A 17,754-nucleotide genomic window follows, 5' to 3' on the forward strand; every position below is an offset into this window, starting at 1 on the left:
GATTATTTGGGATCTAAAGACTCTAGAGAAGGACCCTGGAAAGATCTGAGAAGAATAACAAGTTCCTGGCTTAATGAGCTGGAATATGGAACCAGGCACAGACAGGACTAAGAACACTAATCAGGTACCCAAGGCAGAAAGCCAGATCACCAGCTGAAGAAACAAGGTAGCCTGTCTGCACCTGAGGCACTCACACTTACCCATGATTCTGAGCAACTACACCAAGCACCAAAGAGGTCAGCTGCAGACCTAGGCCTAGGCTAGGCTTCTCCTGTATTAAGCAGAATGAGCTAATAGATGTCAAGGCTCAGCCAAACTAGGGATGAAAGGCAGAGTGTAAGACTTTTGTCTGGTAGGTGAATAGCTATATTTGCATTTATGCTACTTTGGTTTACTATTAGAACAGGCCTCAGCCTTTTTACAAATCCTCAGCCTTTTACAAATTGCTAAGTCATGCACCCAACTTACTGAAATCAACTGAGGAAAAGTCACGTTATCACTGAGCTCTGCCCATAGGTCAGTAGAAAATGATAAAAGGAGAGATTAGATGCAAAAACAAACAGGTACATTTTTGTAGAGCTGTCTTGTTTCAAGAATAAAGTTATTTTAGGAGAAGGATTATTCAAAAATTTTCTATAAAGAAAAAAGCTAGCTATTGCAAAAGATACTTATGGAACTTATATTAAAATAAGCCCAGTAATCAAAACATACTTTTAGAAGATTCTTGAAAAGATTACAACATGTAGGAACCCTAACACAATCCAGTCTAATCCTTTCATTTTGCTTATGAGAAAACTAAAGTTCAAAGAGATTATTTTTGGTGGCTCATGCCTGGAATCCCAGCACTTTGGGAGGCCAAGGTGGGTGGATCACTTGACATCAGGAGTTCGAGACCAGCCTGACCAACATGGTGAAACCCCGTCTCTACTAAAAGTACAAAAACATGGTGGTGCATGCCTGTAATCTCAGCTACTCCAGAGGCTGAGGCACAAGAATCACTTGAACCCAGGAGGTGGAGGTTGCAGTGAGCTGGGACCCGGGGCCATGCCACTGCACTCCAGCCTAGGCCACAGAGCAAGACTCCCTCTAAAAAAAAATAAAAATAAAAAAATAAAAAAAACAGAGATTATTTCTAGTACCCTATTTGGCATGGTAGGTAGATTAAGGTAGACAGGGAATGATACCAGATGGAAATATGGATCTACACGAGAAAATGAAGATCACCAGAAATATAACAACAAGGATCAATATATTTATTGAAAATATCCTGTAAAAGAAAGGATTTAAAAAATCATTCTAAGACAAACAAAAGCTGAAAGAATTTGTTAGCATCAATCTGCACTAGAAGAAATGCTAAAGGCTATTCTCCAAGCTGTAGGGAAAAAAATGATATCAAATAGAAATTGAAATATACCAGGATTGAAACCCACTGGAAACAGTAAATAACAAGTACATTTTTATTGTTGTTCTTATAATTTCCTTAAAAGACAACTGACTATTTAAAGAAAAAAAAAGCATTAAATGGTGGACTTTTTATGTTATATGTAAAAGATGGCACAAAAATGGCACAAAGGATGGGTGGAGTAGAAAATAGAATTAAACTATTATATGGTTATTGCAATGAGAAGTGTATTAAGTGTAGTTATAGTAAGTGTAAGTGTTAACTAGGAACTATTAAGTGTGAAGTAGTAAACTTTGGTAACTTTTAGGGCTAGAACAACAACTAAATATTAATAAAAAGAAATTTAACTAAGAAGTCAATAGAGCAAATAAGATAAATCCTAAAACAAATTAGTTAATTCATTATTAAGAAAATGATATGGCAAGCACAGATTGGGAGCAAATATTTGAAATACATATATTCAAAAAGAGCCTATATTACAATACATAAAGAACTCTTACAAGTCAATAATAATAAGACAAACAATGCAATAAAAAAAAGAGACGCCAGACACAGTGGCTCATACCTGTAATCCCAATGCTTTGGGAGGCCAGGGTGAGAGGATCGCTTAAGACCAGGAGTTTCACACAGCCTGAGCAACACATCCAGGCCCCATCTCTACATAAACAATAAAATAAAATAAGTTAAAAAATTTTTTTAAAGGGCGAAAAACTTGAACAAGCGAAAGAAGAAATACAAGTAGCCAACAAGTACATGAAAAGATGCTCAAGGTCACTAGTAATCAGAGAAATGCAAATTAAAATTGCAATGAGACACTACTTCAAACCCACTCATATACTTATATGACCCAACAATTCTGCTCCTAAGTATTTAATTAAAAAAATGAAAATTTATATTCACAGAAACATTTACATGAATGTCTACAGCAGTTTTATTCATAAGAGCTAAAAACTACAAGCAATCCAAACGCACATTAACAGCTGAATGAATACGCCAATTGTGGCATATTCACTCAATAAAATACTGGTCAGCAATAAAAAGGAACAAATACTGAAATGTGCAACAACATGAATCAATTTCAGTGACATTACGTTGAACAAAAGAAGCCAAGCACAAAAGAACATACGTAGTATGATTCTGTATATATGAGATTCTAGAACAGGTAACATTAATCTATAAGGATAGAGATCAGAGCAGTGCACTGCAAAGAGGCATGAGAGAAATTTCTGGGGTTATGGAAATGTTACCTGTTTTGATCAGGACGGTGGTTACACAAGGGCATACATTTGTCAAAACTTACTGAACACTGAAAATGGGTGCATTTTCTATCACATAAATTATGCTTTGATGAATCTGATTTAAAATAAAATTAAAATGTGCTCTGAGCAAAATATTGACAGTAACAGTTCTTGTCCATGCTCCAACAATAACCATCTGTTTCATTTTAGCCTCCCCACGTTTCAATATCCTGATGAGTAAGATGAAGTAGTTGAAATAAATTATTTGTAAGCTCTCTTCCATTTGAACTGTTTCCAATGCTAAAATTAACATAAGTCAGGTACCATCCATAAACTTTCTATACCTAGTGTTATTCATGTACCTTATATGGATAAAGATATGTGTATATAGTGAGGCAGGAGAATAAGATCTGGAGGCAGGGAACCTAAGGCCAATTCACACTGACTTCCTAGAACTAAATCAAAAGGAAAACCCCAAGTTACCACACCTAAGTAACAAAAGGACCAGAGGCTACTTTCTTTGCAACCTCCCTGCCCTTTTTCTGCCTGGCAGATGGAAAATTGAAAGTACCACTGATTGGTTGCTTTCCACAACCAATCAGACATTTGCATAGGGTGTAACCTTTGTAACATCACTTAAGTCTCTGACTGGTTGCTTTCCACAACCAATCAGACTACTTCATTTGCATGGGGACTACAACAAGTGTCCAGTGGGAAACCTCTAGAGGGTATTTAAACCCCAGAAAATTCTGTAACAGGGCTCTTGAGACCCTATGCTTTGCCCACTCCAACCCTCGGGAGTGTACTTTCATTTTCAATAAATCTCTGCTTTTGTTGCTTCATTCTTTCCTTGCTTTGTGCATTTTGTCCAGTTCCTTATTCAAAAGCCAAGAACCTGGGCACCCTCCACCGGTAACAATAGCATATGTATCTACACAGATATACACATATGTATGTATACAATACATACATTTATATATAGTATAAGCTTCCTTTTTATTTGACATGCTAACTTAATAGTATTGATATTTTAAAATATCAAAAATATGGTGTTTTTATTTTATAAAGACTGGACATGGTGTTAATTGATCTTTGCAACCACTATGAGTTAAGAATTGCTTGTTTTGACTGCATTATTATAAATAAGGCCAACTTTAGTTTCTGTGATATTCTTTGGAGTTCAGATTCGATCACAGGTTCTGCAAAGGTTTTTTTCTTTTTTTTGAGACAGAGTTTCACTCTTGTTGCCCAGGCTGGAGTGCAATGACACGATCTTGGCTCATTGCAATCTCTGCCTCCTGGGTTCAAGTGATTCTCCTGACTCAGCCTCCCAAACTAGCTGGGATTATAGGTGCCTGCCACCACACCCAGCTAATTTTTGTATTTTTTAGTAAAGACAGGGTTTCACCATGTTGGCCAGGCTGGTCTCAAACTCCCAACCTCAGGTGATTGGCCCACCTTGGCCTCCCAAAATGCTGGGATTACAGGCATGAGCCACCGCGCCCAGCCTGCAAAGGTTTTCTTGAACAGTCCTACTGTTTAGAACAAGTGAGCATCACGTGCTGCCATTGGCTTTTTCAGAATCACAAGAAGCATTTAGCACCCTTCATCCATGTGCTCTGGCATTAACTGTGTTCACACACATCCCTGGTCATAATTTATTGAGCTTGCAGTATTAGAGCATCAGAATGAAATAAATCCCAAAACATTAGTTAAAGCGGGGATTCTTAACTTACCTGTTCATAAGAATCACCTGCTCGCACCCCCAACGGACCAAGTGAGTGAAAATTGCTGGGAAGGCTTGGGATCTACATTTTTTAAGTACAGCCCTTCCTCATCCCTCCCCATACACAAGGACTTTTAAGATCAGGCAAGTCTGGGAAACACAGGCATAATGTGAGAAACCATAGAATTTACCCCAGAGTCTTGGCAGGTCTCTTCTCAAAGACATTTGATGCATTTAGTGTGCTTGGATTTGGATTACCTCTTTCTCTAAAGTCTCACTGGTAATTAGAGAGGAGGAGGTGGGTGGCAAATTATAACCAGACAGCCAGATTCTGAAGCCAAAGGAGACAGTGCTGTGGTGTTGTCTCCAGTTATAAATAAGTGGGCCTAGGTTTAGCACGGTCACACAATCACCTCAACATCGAGCAGATATTCCAACCCAGATCCTACACATCAAAATAAATCATGGCATTTTTCATCCAAAATAGCCAGAATGTGCACTTCCAAAGCAAAGGCCCTAATATAAACAAATGCTCATGTGGACATTGGGTATGTATCTGACAGCCAAATATTGGAGCTATGCAGAGCAGCTAGAAGAGTGGACCGCAGGCAGGGTGGCAAGTCCAGAAGACAGCTCACTTAAAACATCATTTTTAAAATGTACATTCTTAAAACCTTAAAGGCAAGACTCAAATCTGATCCAGGAATAACTGTAGCTGCCATCTCTAATTTAAAAGGCAGGTGATAATCTCATTTTCCAGCCCTCCTGTCATGTGAAGGTTGTTTATCTTTCCATAGAGACATAACCTACCAGTATCCAGGTTTCTGCAGGGGCCTGGAAGGCATATACAGTGGCTGCATAAACCAGATCAGGGGATCGAAGGACAAGCTTAGTCCACTGGTCCAGAGGGAATCAGTACAGCTTAGTCTTCTCAAAACCCCCTTTGCTCAGTTTCTTTTTTTTTTTTTTTGATATATTATTTTATTTAACTTTCAAAAAGATTTTTATTAAAGTAACAGGATTTGAGAGTCATAACTTCACACAATTTGTGAGTATGAGTATTACAATTTGTAATCAAGTATATCTGACTCCAAATCCTATATATTTTCCACTACATCATAATGCCACAACGCTATTAATAAAAGGAGAAAGCTTTAACATATCTTAAGGCCGATTTGCTGTAAAGTTATAAAGCTTAATTAATCATTAACTTTCTTTTTTTTCACTGGCCATCAGAGAAATGCAAATCAAAACCACAATGAGATACCATCTCACACCAGTTAGAATGGCGATCATTAAAAAGTCAGGAAACAACAGGTGCTGCAGAGGATGTGGAGAAATAGGAACACTTTTACACTGTTGGTGGGACTGTAAACTAGTTCAACCATTGCGGAAGTCAGTGTGGCGATTCCTCAGGGATCTAGAACTAGAAATACCATTTGACCCAGCCATCCCATTACTGGGTATATACCCAAAGGATTATAAATCATGCTGCTATAAAGACACATGCACACGTATGTCTATAGCAGCACTATTCACAATAGCAAAGACTTGGAACCAACCTAAATGTCCAACAATGATAGACTGGATTAAGAAAATGTGGCACATATACACCATGGAATACCATGCAGCCATAAAAAATGATGAGTTCATGTCCTTTGTAGGGACATGGATGAAACTGGAAACCACCATTCTGAGCAAACTATCGCAAGGACGAAAAACCAAACACCACATGTTCTCACTCATAGGTGGGAATTGAACAATGAGAACACATGGACACAGGAAGGGGAACATCACACACCGGAGACTGTTGTGGGGTTGGGGGAGGGGGGAGGGATAGCATTAGGAGATATACCTAATGCTAAATGACGAGTTAATGGGTGCAGCACACCAACACGGCACATGTATACATATGTAACAAACCTGCACGTTGTGCACATGTACCCTAAAACTTAAAGTATAATAATAATAAAATTTAAAAAAAAGAAAGTTAATGATTAATTAATTTCAGTTTCTTATGTAGGTTTAACAGTGACTAAGGAAACAGGAAGTCACTAGAGAGTAATGAATCTCCCCAAACAAAGTATGTGTGCCTCTCTCACCAACTTCAATGGGGTTGGGGTGCAGAGGAAAATTTAGATATTCCAAAACTGACATAGGGAAATTTTGATCCAAAGCTCTCCCTCTTCCTGGTTTATAAATGGACAGTTTCAGAGGGACCAGCTGGTCCAGTCCCAGGAAAACTTCAAAAACATCATACTAGGAAAGGAGACAATATCCAAAAGATTATCTGTGGAATCAGCTGAGATTGCTTTTTATTGTAAAAATTCTGGAAATTCTTTAGCAAATGTGCTAGTAACATTCTTAAAATATCTAAACCTGTAAAAGTTTTTCTACTTCCGTAACGTTGCTTAGTCAACCAGGATTCTCTACTTCAATAATTTCCAATCCTAGCTGAATGGCAGGTCTTTTTAAATATACATATTCTAAACCCCACCCTAATTCAGTGGTCTTGGATGAGATCTGGAAATATGTGTAGTAGAAACCCTGACAAAATTATAACTAGCATACAATTTGCTCAACCCCAAAGTTTCATAAAGCAAGAAATCAGAAAAAAAAATGACATATGTACATCTTTAAGGTTAATCCTTTATATGAAACTAAAACATAAACATATGCATTTGACAGACTTTTTATGTCAAGTACAGGCTTTTTCTCATATAAGTCTACTGATGAAATAGTAAATCCATCTTTCTTGTGTATTTCACACACAAAGGCAAGATATATATAATCTCCAGTTTTAGTTTCTTTGGAGTGAACACTTCAAGACTTTGTTAAAAAAAAAAAAAAACAGGAGCCTAATCTCTTAGATTTTTAAAATTTTTTTTATCACTTACAGTTGCCCTGTCTACATACAACAACAAATAAATGGTATCACTCTCTTCACACTCAGATTTTATCAATTTACATTATTTACATTGCATCATTAGCAGGCTTATGAACAAACACAACAGTATCCAGTAAACACATACAATCAAGTGGAGTGTGCAGAAATGCTTTGGAATACTAGAGAATGAGCTACAAACCAGGACTAGTCAGCTTGCTGTGGTAACTAGTCAATATCTTACTGAAGTAAAGGCGAAAGTTTGTTAAACAATGAGTGAGTTGAATAAGACTCACGAATTATCTCTGTACAATATTTCTGAAGAGCTCTACACATAAGCAATTATGATGGTTATCTAAGTTTGTGAAATATTACCCTATATCAGAGTTTCTCAAACTTAAATGTGCATACAAATTCCCTGAGAGTCTTTAAAATGCAGATTCTAGAAATCAGTATGTCTTGGGTGGAACCCCAAAATCTAACAGTCTCCTAGCTTTTATCAGAGTAAGAACTCTAAATGAGATCTCTACTATGTCACATGTTTTTATCAGTTGTGGCAGCAAAATTGTAGTTGAAAGTGAATTTTCTTGCATTTTAACCTTTTATAATTAAGTAACTTCAATTTTTTTTAAACAGAAGAGTTTCTTGACCAATTATTCTCAATAACAGCATAAGATGTTTTCATTTTTTCCAACCATTCTTCGATTTAGTAGAAAGAAGTGTTAGGGAGCAGTCACAAAATGTGTTTTCATTTTCTATCGATGTCAACATTACCAACTCTGTTTCTCTGTCCACACGGTAAAACAGAAATCGAACTATTTGTTCTTATAACTTTTGGCTTACAGGGGAAAAAGTTATATTTATAGAAAACTTTATCAGGATGCCTGCTTCTAACTCTCTCTTCCAATTCTTGCTGTACAATTTGGATTTAGCTAATGACAGTAGCTAACAGAAAACCAAAATAAGTGATTTCTTGGCAGCAAATGCCTCCCTGATGAATCACCATAGAAAAGATAGCACTGGAGTTTGACGGTGGGATGAGCAAAAAGTAGAGGCAGTGTAGACAGGTTTTCTCCTGCTGCAAGTGGCTTATTTCAACTGTCAACACATCACATAAGAAATTGATAGTCAGAGTCCTATTTCCTCCCATTCGTATGGCTGCTAGCATTCCTGCCACTTGACCAGACCCCATTTTCACAATCCACAGCTTTTCTCTAAAACCAGCCCCCAAACTCTGATTGTGATACGCTCACCCACTGGATGAGATTATGGGGACTGACATCACTATAGAAGGAGTATTTGCTCCAGGTGGCCTGAGAGGAAGCAAGTCTGAACCTGTGCACTGATAGGGCGAGGCTGGGTCTCTACAGAGGTTAGGAATGCAGTCCTCAATTGTCAAAAGGCCTGCCAGCACTAGTGTGCACAGTCACAGAGAGAAAACGAACAAAGCTGGCTCTCCCCACGAGCCAGGATGATCCACAAATACCTCATCTTTACTATCGACATCATTTACTATTGAAAATCCACAGGTGAGATCTTAAACTCCTACTTAAGTGGTAACTGTGATTCTAAAAGCACACAGGACAATTCTCTGGGTCTATTTGTTTTCAAAATTACGGCAACTTTTTTAGGGAATAGAAGAGACTGAACAGGAAGCCTACCAAATAAATGGGCTGTTAGTAGCTAAGTCTGGCAGTCATACCCACATTCCCAAGTATTTTTTTAAATACCAAGTATTTTTTAAAGTTCTGTTCTTTTAGAAACCAGAGGCCCATTTCAGAATATAATAGGAACTGTGAACCCTTTCCTCAGGACACAAAATCAACCTTCTGTATATGATTTCGAGATGACTTAAAGAGCTTTTTCCTCTGCGTGGCTACCAGGTTACAAATTCCCATTGTAATACAATACGAATAGTTCTCTGAGCCATTGCAAAGACAAAGGTGTAAGTAAATAAGCACTGTATACTATGCTCAGGGTAAGAAGTTCAGCAACTTCTGTCCTTCTGAAACCTATCTGCCATCCGTCTCCACACCAGGAAAACGTTAGGGCGGTAACAGGAATAACCTACTGTGAAGTTCTGATAGTCACCAGCTTCCTGTGCTGGGCCCAATGGAACAGGCTTCGGTTGTCTTAAGATAATTCATTCTGTGCCAGCTACAGTGCCTGTTTAATTGTTCAGCGTTTCATGTTCGGGAACTCCTTTTCAATGACTGACTGCCCGTGGCGTCACTGCCATTCTGAATCATGCAAATGAGAATGTCATATCCTCTGACTCAAGAAGCTTTATCTCATTAAAAATAATTTTGAGAACTCCAAGCAGAGAGTTGGTCTTTGCTTAGATCTGACTTCCCAAATACATCACTTTTCCTTTTCTCACGGGGATCCAGCTGATTTGGAAGGAGACTGGGAAGTGTGCAAGGGGGGAATCCTATGGAACTGAGCTTGGGAAGCAGGTATTTGCTGGCAGGGACGCTCTCCTCCTTTGCTGAGAGGCTGTGGTCCACAGCCCGTGCCAAATCTGTTGCAGTAGCTAATAGTACATTTCCATGTATGTACTATTTTCTCCCAATTTTCCCCAAGGAAAGGGCGAGTCAGGATATGCATGCATAGCACACAGGACCAAAATAGCCTTCTTTAAGTAGTTAAGTAGCTATTAAGTGAAGTTCCTTGACTTTGTCTATTCTGAGCACCAGTATTTGCACTAGTCAGGCAGCATCCCCCTAGGTCAACTACCTGTCTATTCTTGTACTCTATACTGAAAGACAGTATGCACAGGGCTTATGAAAACAGACATTAGAAATAGGATTTGTGTCCTTGGGCTAGTTGTGTGACTTACTGGTTACATGAACTTAGACAATTTACCGAACCTCTCTGAGCTTAAATTTACTCATTTATAAAATGGGGTAATACTAGTTTGTATCTTATAGACATATTGTAACGATAAAATTAATATACTGCATATAAATTTTCTAGCTCAGTGACTGACACATATTATGTACTACGTGATGCATATGTTAAGTGCTTGTGAAGGTTAGCTGTTACTATCACACCAGGTATTCTTGAATATTTCTTTAACTCAGAGTTAAAGCCAGGAGAGACATGTGTTACATTTAGTTTAAAGGATAAAAGACAATATAGCATAGACTTGGGAGTCTGGTAGTTCATCATGCTGGTAAATGCTATAGCAGTTAAAAGTCAGCAAAGTTCAAAATTATCTCTGAATGATCTGTGATCTATGTGTTTAATGTCCTCGTCTTTTTTTTTTTTTTTTTTTTAAGATGGAGTTTCACTCTTTCACCCAGGCTGGCGTGCAGTAGTGCCATCTCGGCTCACTGCAACCTCCACCTTCTGGTTTCAAGTGATTCTCCTGCCTCAGCCTCCCAAGCTAGCTGGGATTACAGGTGCCTGCCACCACACCCAGCTAATTTTTGTATTTTTTAGTAAAGACAGGGTTTCACCATGTTGGCCAGGCTGGTCTCCACCTCCTGACCACGTGATCTGCCCACCTCGGACTCCCAAAGTGCTGGGATTACAGGTGTCCACATCTATTAAGTAACAATCAAGTCTTCCTCATGAGATTTTAATGGCACTTAAATCAAAGGAAGTAAAACATCAAGCCCACAAGGATTAAGTGTACAATTAATGTTAGTCATCGTTACCACTCAAAATTAACATGAGCTTAAATATATACAAACTATAGAATATAGGCAGCAGGCAACCATTCATTGAAAAACTACTGATATTACACTACTGTGTACCAAGCATGGTTCTACACATCTTATTTAAAAATAACTCATTTATTTAATCCTCATAATAGCTCCAGGAGGTAGGTACTATATCACCTAGCCCTATTTTAAATATGAGGAAACAGTGGCCACTCCATCACTAAGTTGCAGACTCATGATTCACTCCCAGGCTCCCAAGACAATGCTCTTTCAGTGCTAATAGAACCTTCCACAATAATGGAACTGATTTGTCTGTGCTGCCCAGTATGCTAGGCCCTGGGCACATGTAGTAATTGAGCCCTTAAAATGTGGTAAATATGCTTGAGGAATAGAATATTTTATTTCATCTCATTTTAATTAATTTAAATTTAAATAGCCACAGGTGGCTGGTGGCTATTGGACAACACATGCATAGACCACCCCGTTGCATTGCTTTATTAAAGGGCCAGTTCCACTGAAGAAACTAGTAGAGACCCTTATCCACACTGTGCTTGTTCCACACTTGCCTACAGTGGTTGGAGCTTCTTCATTCAGGACCTTTATTACTATCTTCTTTAAAAATAAGTTGCCTTTTTTGGTACATTGATTATCTTCAGTAAAAGGAGATTTTGCCTTCAAAATACCTCACTAATAATGGTTCAACCTGTAACTTTTTATCCCTTTTGCCTACTTGTTGCACTTGCTTGATGCCAGACACTATCCTCTTGCCATAGGTTACATGCAGTTTTCCGCACATGGCCACGCCATGTTCTCTAGTTAGGACACGAGTTCTATTTTGCCCTCTTTTGTAGAGCTAGCAACTACTTTATTGTTGTCTGAGCTGAAAATGGAGCCTTGATGGACAAAAATAGACATCATATCACTTTTTAACGTAATAGCATCAAACTTGGCTTTCCGTTGATCCACCAAATTATGCTTTTACTTTTGCCTCCATTTCATAAAATTAACTACCCTAAGCATGCCTAATTGCAAATTTCCATTCCCTCATGTCCAACCTCTGCCTCCCACTGCACCACTGTAATTTGCCAAGTGAAACCTGCCCAAGTTCAGAGAGACTCAGGCAAACAAAACTCACAAAAAGGAGTACTTTTTTGTTCTGAGTTAAATCATATTGCAATGAAGAAAATAATCTCATTAGAATGATAGTACATGCATCTTGCTTCCCACTCCCATTTTATGTAATTATCTGTGCTGTGATGCTCGATCCAAACAAGTGCTGTCCTATTTGTAATCAGGGCAGAGAGTACGACTCCGTCACTTTTACCCAAGTCCCTCATACAGCATTGCTTGTAATCAGAATTTTCAAAACTGCATTTCCAAAATCACCACTGGGATCATTTTTGCTTAGAAGCCACATGACAGAAGCCTCACAGACAAACCTGAAATCTTAAACAAGCTTTAAAAGTATGACATGATGATTATCCGATAATGTCTAAAAGCAAGTGGCATGTTCAGGTAGTTCAGTTTGATTTGCTGTGCTCAGAGTCGACTGGGTAGTTCATGTGCAAATCTTCTGCTAAGTCATTTCCTCTCTTTGTTTTCAGACTGGATTTCCAAGCAAAATATTCATATCTTTTTCTGTATATAGACTGACTCAGCCTTGCCACAATTTTGTGGGCAGAAAGGGTATGTGTGTTATGTACTTATCCATCATTGTATGATATTAGGGTGGTGATTCCGAGATACGTAAATTTTTCTTGTTTTCATTGGATTCTTTTCTTTCCAACCTTCATTCCTATTGATGTGTTCATAGGTTATCATTTGTGTGATTTTTGAGACACAATGAATCAAAGGGATTAAAAGATCACTTGGATACACAATTTTTTCATTGATGTAACAGTGGGCACTTGCCTCTGCATGTAACAGAAATTTAAAAAAAAAAAAATAGGAGAAGAAGCCCCATGTGTTGCTCTCAATAAAGCTGAGAATCGCATTACCAGAGGCATGACTGGCGTAGACCTCTCATGCCACACAAACGCCTCACTTCTCCACCCGGGGTTAGCAAAAAACTTTTGAGTCAACACTCGCTTTCATGGCTCATAAATGTTGAGACTTGAGCAGCCTTCTTGCTAGGCGGGTTTCTATGCAGGCGTAGGAGTTCACTCTGAAAGTAATTGTAGAATTTCTCTAGGAAGCCAAGCTAGCTGAATTCATCTATTATGAAAAAGTGAGACCAGTTTTAAGTTTTACATTTTGAAGCATTTTTATGTAAGCATGATAGTTTACAATAGCTATGAGCAAGAAAAAAAATTCTCTGTGTTCTTGCTTCTAATTTGATTTGAATCCATGAAGTATATCTCAATCAGGAAGCAATAGTTGTAAAGGACAAAAATAGAATTTATAGACATGAAAATAAATAGATGAAAATCATAGGTGGTTATTTGATCTTTAGAAGGTACAAAGTAGCCACAAATTATGGGTACCATTTTCTTCCACATTTTATTTTTACATTCCTGAAACTTGGGGTATGCATTTATTCAATAGTCATTCATCCTGCTAGGCAGAGGGAACACAACGAAAACAAGATACAAATCTTGCCCTCAAGAAGCTCACAATCTACTTAGGGGGTATTAACATAAATATTTTAAAAGAAAGTCCTTAAGTGTAGTGGTAGGAATATGAATGGAGTATCAGAAAAGCATAGGGAAAGGCATCTAACCCGTCAGGCTTCCTGGAGGAGGTGGGATCTGGTCTGCAATTTGAAGGATATGTAGACGGTCACTATGTGAAAGGAGGTATAGGAAGAGCAAAGGGACTGGAAGGAGGAGCACGGTGCACAGGCAAATTAAGTGTTTCCACATTGCCAGAGAGAAAACCATGAGGTAGAGATTAATAAGAGCTAAGCCTAGAGAGGCCAGCAAGATCCTGATCTTGAGGGTCTCATTTATAGCACGTGGTGGAAAGCATTCTGGGGTTTTAAGCAAAGGAGAGGACATGTCTGATTTTGTTTTTAGTGGCATATAAGTTGGTTTGTGCTGCAAAAGAAACAACTGCCTCAAAACCTAGAGGTTTAAAAGAATGAATAGTTAGCTCATGATCCTGAGGGCAGTTCTTCCGAGCAGCCCAGCTCAGCTCATTCTACCTGACCCTCTCCTGTGTCTGCAGTCAGCTGGCAAATTGTCTGGCAGCTAGATGATCCAGGCTGGCCTCACGTACATGGTGGTTGGAGGCTGTCTGCCGGAGCTCCTTGGTTTTCCACCACATGGCCTCATATGCACCAGCACACTAGCTTGAGCTCACTCACATGGTCTCAGGATTCTAGGACAAGCAAGAGTAAAATCTGCCAGGCTATTTGAGGCCCAAGCTCACAATGTGGACAATGTCATCACCACCACATTCCATTTCTTAAAGCCAGTCACAAGGCCAGCCTAGATTCAAGAGAGGTGTAGTGGAGATGAATGGCTCACTTTTATGGGAGAAACTGTAAGTTTTACCAAACTGCTACAGAGAAGTACAACCAAAGACAAGAAAGCCAGTTAGGAGATGCTGTGTACTGTAGCCTAAAAATGAGATAATGGGCCTAATCTAAAGAAGTGATAGCAATGGAGAAAAGGAAACCAAGTTAGGAAACCTTCATGGGTAAAATGGTAGAATTTCATGATTGATTGGATCAAGATGAGGAAGAAGAAATCTCTAGTTTGACCAAAAGAAAAATAGAAACTAAATATTTGTGTGCCTTATGTGTTTATTGAATTATCTTAACAACATACCAATGGCCAATCCTTATGCAAGTTCCAGATGTGCATCAAGAAAGTAGAGAAGAATGTGGATCAATTTTATTTAGCACATATTAATTTAACACCCCCAGTTCTAGTGCCAACTAATGACCCTACTTTCAAGGAACTTACACTTCAGGAAACAAGGTACACAGGAAATCAGGTAATAATAGAAAATAGTAACTGATCAAATGATAAAATATATAGTAAAGATAGAAAGTGATACAGAACAGAGAAGGAAATTCCAGAAGAATCAGGGAAGTCTTCATGGAGCAGGTGGGGCCTAAATAAGGTGGATTTTATAACCAAAAAGTCTCATAAATATTAGTATTATATTAATTTATCCGAGTATCATCTATATGACTAGTATACATACTTTTAATGTCTTTTCCACATTCCATTGCTAAGAGAATTGAAATAAATAGTTATTCAAATCATGTTCACTATTCTGTGGTTCAGACCAGGAAGCCTGATTAAGAAAATCTGGTTTACACATTATTTCTTGGGCTTCAGATTCTAGTTGTTAAAAATCTGTCAAAACTTGCGCCAGTAATGAGCCAATCATCCATTACAAAGGCATGCTAGGAGCAAAGCCAGACTGAAGAGAAGGTATTAGGAAACCAGCAGGGATCTGAGGGGGTGGAGGAGGTTGGAGGGAGAGAAAGAAAGGCTGAGTTGTAATCCTGGAGACAAGGTCCTATTAGCAAAGAGGCCTAGGGAACATTCACTCCAATTTAGAAGAGAAAACAAAGTCCAGAGGAAACCCACAGTCTCTGGCACATGGAAAATAACAATTTTTAAATGAATCTACGGATAGATAGAAGAATGCAAACCAGGGAATGGGGAGGGAAGATATTAAGCTGTGATTCTGAGAGTTCCACACAGTGTGGAATTAGAAAACGAAGAGTAGCAGACACAAGTAGGAAGCACTTTCTACCAAACTCCCATGATGACCAGTGCTCTGGGGAGATGGAGACACAATGGAGAGCGAAGATCTTTAGGCTCATGATGGCTCAGGAAGAGGGGTCGCCATCTAAGAGTCCTTCAAAAGTGCTTGGAGCTCTTGTGTGAGGGCACAGGATGGACACGAATATTTCTAAATTTTTCTCGTATCCAGCAAGGAAGCTGTTTACATAATAATTCATTGAGTTTGGGGAAGAGTTGAGTCAACATGCAGATCCTAGAAACAATCAGAATGGTACTACAGAGGAATCAAGGGCAACCACAAATCAACAGAAACATTCTCACCCTAAATCAAATTAAGATATCTCTGAAATCCCTGCATCTGCAGAAATCTAGCTACCTGGAAAGTTTCCTCTGACAACTACTACTACCACTGAGTGTTTCTTGGAGTCCCTAGTGGATGTCTGATCTAGGCTTCAAAACAAATCCAATCCTCTAGGACTTGGCTGACTGATCCAATGTTTCTTTCTCATCTGCCCAGCTGCCTTCTGGTTTATGTGATCTGCCATCCTCCAACACCCTGCCTTTTGTTCTAGGTGCATCCACTTCTAATTAACATTTCACCTTCTGCCTAACTCTGGTCTGCCCTGCAGGAGATCATGGCTGCTATGAAGAACAATCACAGTGCCAAGTATATATGACGTTAGGCAAAGATACTCTTTGACACTCTCAGAAGGAAATTAAAGGAATATTCTACCCTACCACACGTATTGGGCATTTTAGTAAAAATTGTTGTAAAAATTTACTGTTAAGAAAAACTGACTAGTGTCTCTTTGTTATTGTTTTTTTCTTTCTATTCCTTTTTTCATGCTTTTTTCATCTGTCATTTTTCTTTTGCTGCTGTAAACTCACAAAGGAATAACAAAATCCTCATTTCCTGACTTTCACCACAGATAGAAGGTACCAGCATTTGTGTTTTTAAAAGTCTAAGCTCTCCTTCAACTACAACTCCAGGGGAAAGTACAGTTCTCATATTTCGGATCCATAAAGATAGAAGAAGTCAGGAAGAGTAATGGAAGGTGATGTTTTGAACTGAAGTGCCCCAATACCTAGGGTGGCTTCTTTGAGTTAAAAGAAGGCAGTGGCGACAATGAACTTGCAGTGTTCCCCCCTCCTACCCACACACAAGGGCAGCAGAACCTCTAAAAAATGGGCTATATAATGGCTTCAGGCCTGACCACCTGGAAGTCTTCTAATCCTGAGGCCAGAGCCACCCATTTCCTAATGGAACAGACAACCCTAAACAATGAGCATCTCAAAAGAGACAACGATGGACAGAAGGTCAAAGGATTTACTCCAATCTTCTGGATTGGAAAAGCTCCTTGGTTGTTGTAAAGACTGGACACCCACCAAAACATAACTAAGTTTAAATATTCTACAAACCCTAATGAACAGGAACCGAGAGATTTATTTCACTTAGAAAAATATAGTGGTTTTTGCACACATAAGTGAAGCACAGAGACACAAATTATACAATTTCTTCAGTTTTTATTATCAAGCCTCTCTCTCTCAGCTAGAACTGGGCCAGGGATGGATCCAAAAACAAACAGAAAGCCATATTCAGAGCAGCCACTTCCCTCACACAACCACTGCTTGGCTGTCAGGCCAAGCTTATCTTTCTGGATCTCTGTCCCTGAGGATAAATTCTCTCCCACAAGATTCAACAATGTCTACTGCAAATAGGCCTCCGGTGTATCTGCCACATCAGTTAGCCAAATGTACAGATGGTTCTGAATTCCAGAGGTGGATGAATACATGTGAGACTCAAGCCATCACGTTGGGGCTCAAAAGAAATTTGATGTTGAAAAAGTGAGAACCCCTGACATATTAGTAAATAGGCACCTTCAGGAGCTGACTGAATACTAGTAGTCCATTAAATGTTGAAACAACCCCAAAATTTCACATTAAGAGTTTATTTCTTGCTGCTCTATGCTGAATGCATGTGTTCCCCCAAAACTGAAAAGCTGAAATCCTAACCCCAAAGGTGATCTTGAGGTGGGATAGTTCCCTTGACCCCCTTCATGGGCAGGAACTGGAGGGACTCATTTCAGTCAGCCTGCCACTGGCCACTCCTCATGGGAGGGAGCGTGCAAGCGA

At 38.9% G+C, this 17,754-nt stretch overlaps 1 protein-coding gene across 9 annotated transcripts in view; it reads right to left on the reverse strand.

The window, feature by feature from the left end:
* The window catches only part of N6AMT1 (N-6 adenine-specific DNA methyltransferase 1), a 319,675-nt gene that overhangs the window by 62,697 nt on the left and 239,224 nt on the right, over positions 1–17,754 (reverse strand). For all 9 annotated transcript variants that reach the window (XR_010125289.1, XR_010125288.1, XR_010125286.1 and 6 more), the window contains one exon: positions 1,968–2,059. The gene's annotated coding sequence lies outside the window, so the exon portion shown is untranslated. The remainder of the gene's footprint in view (positions 1–1,967; positions 2,060–17,754) is intronic.

Source organism: Pongo pygmaeus, chromosome 22, assembly GCF_028885625.2.
Source record: "Pongo pygmaeus isolate AG05252 chromosome 22, NHGRI_mPonPyg2-v2.0_pri, whole genome shotgun sequence".
NCBI lineage: Eukaryota > Metazoa > Chordata > Mammalia > Primates > Hominidae > Pongo > Pongo pygmaeus.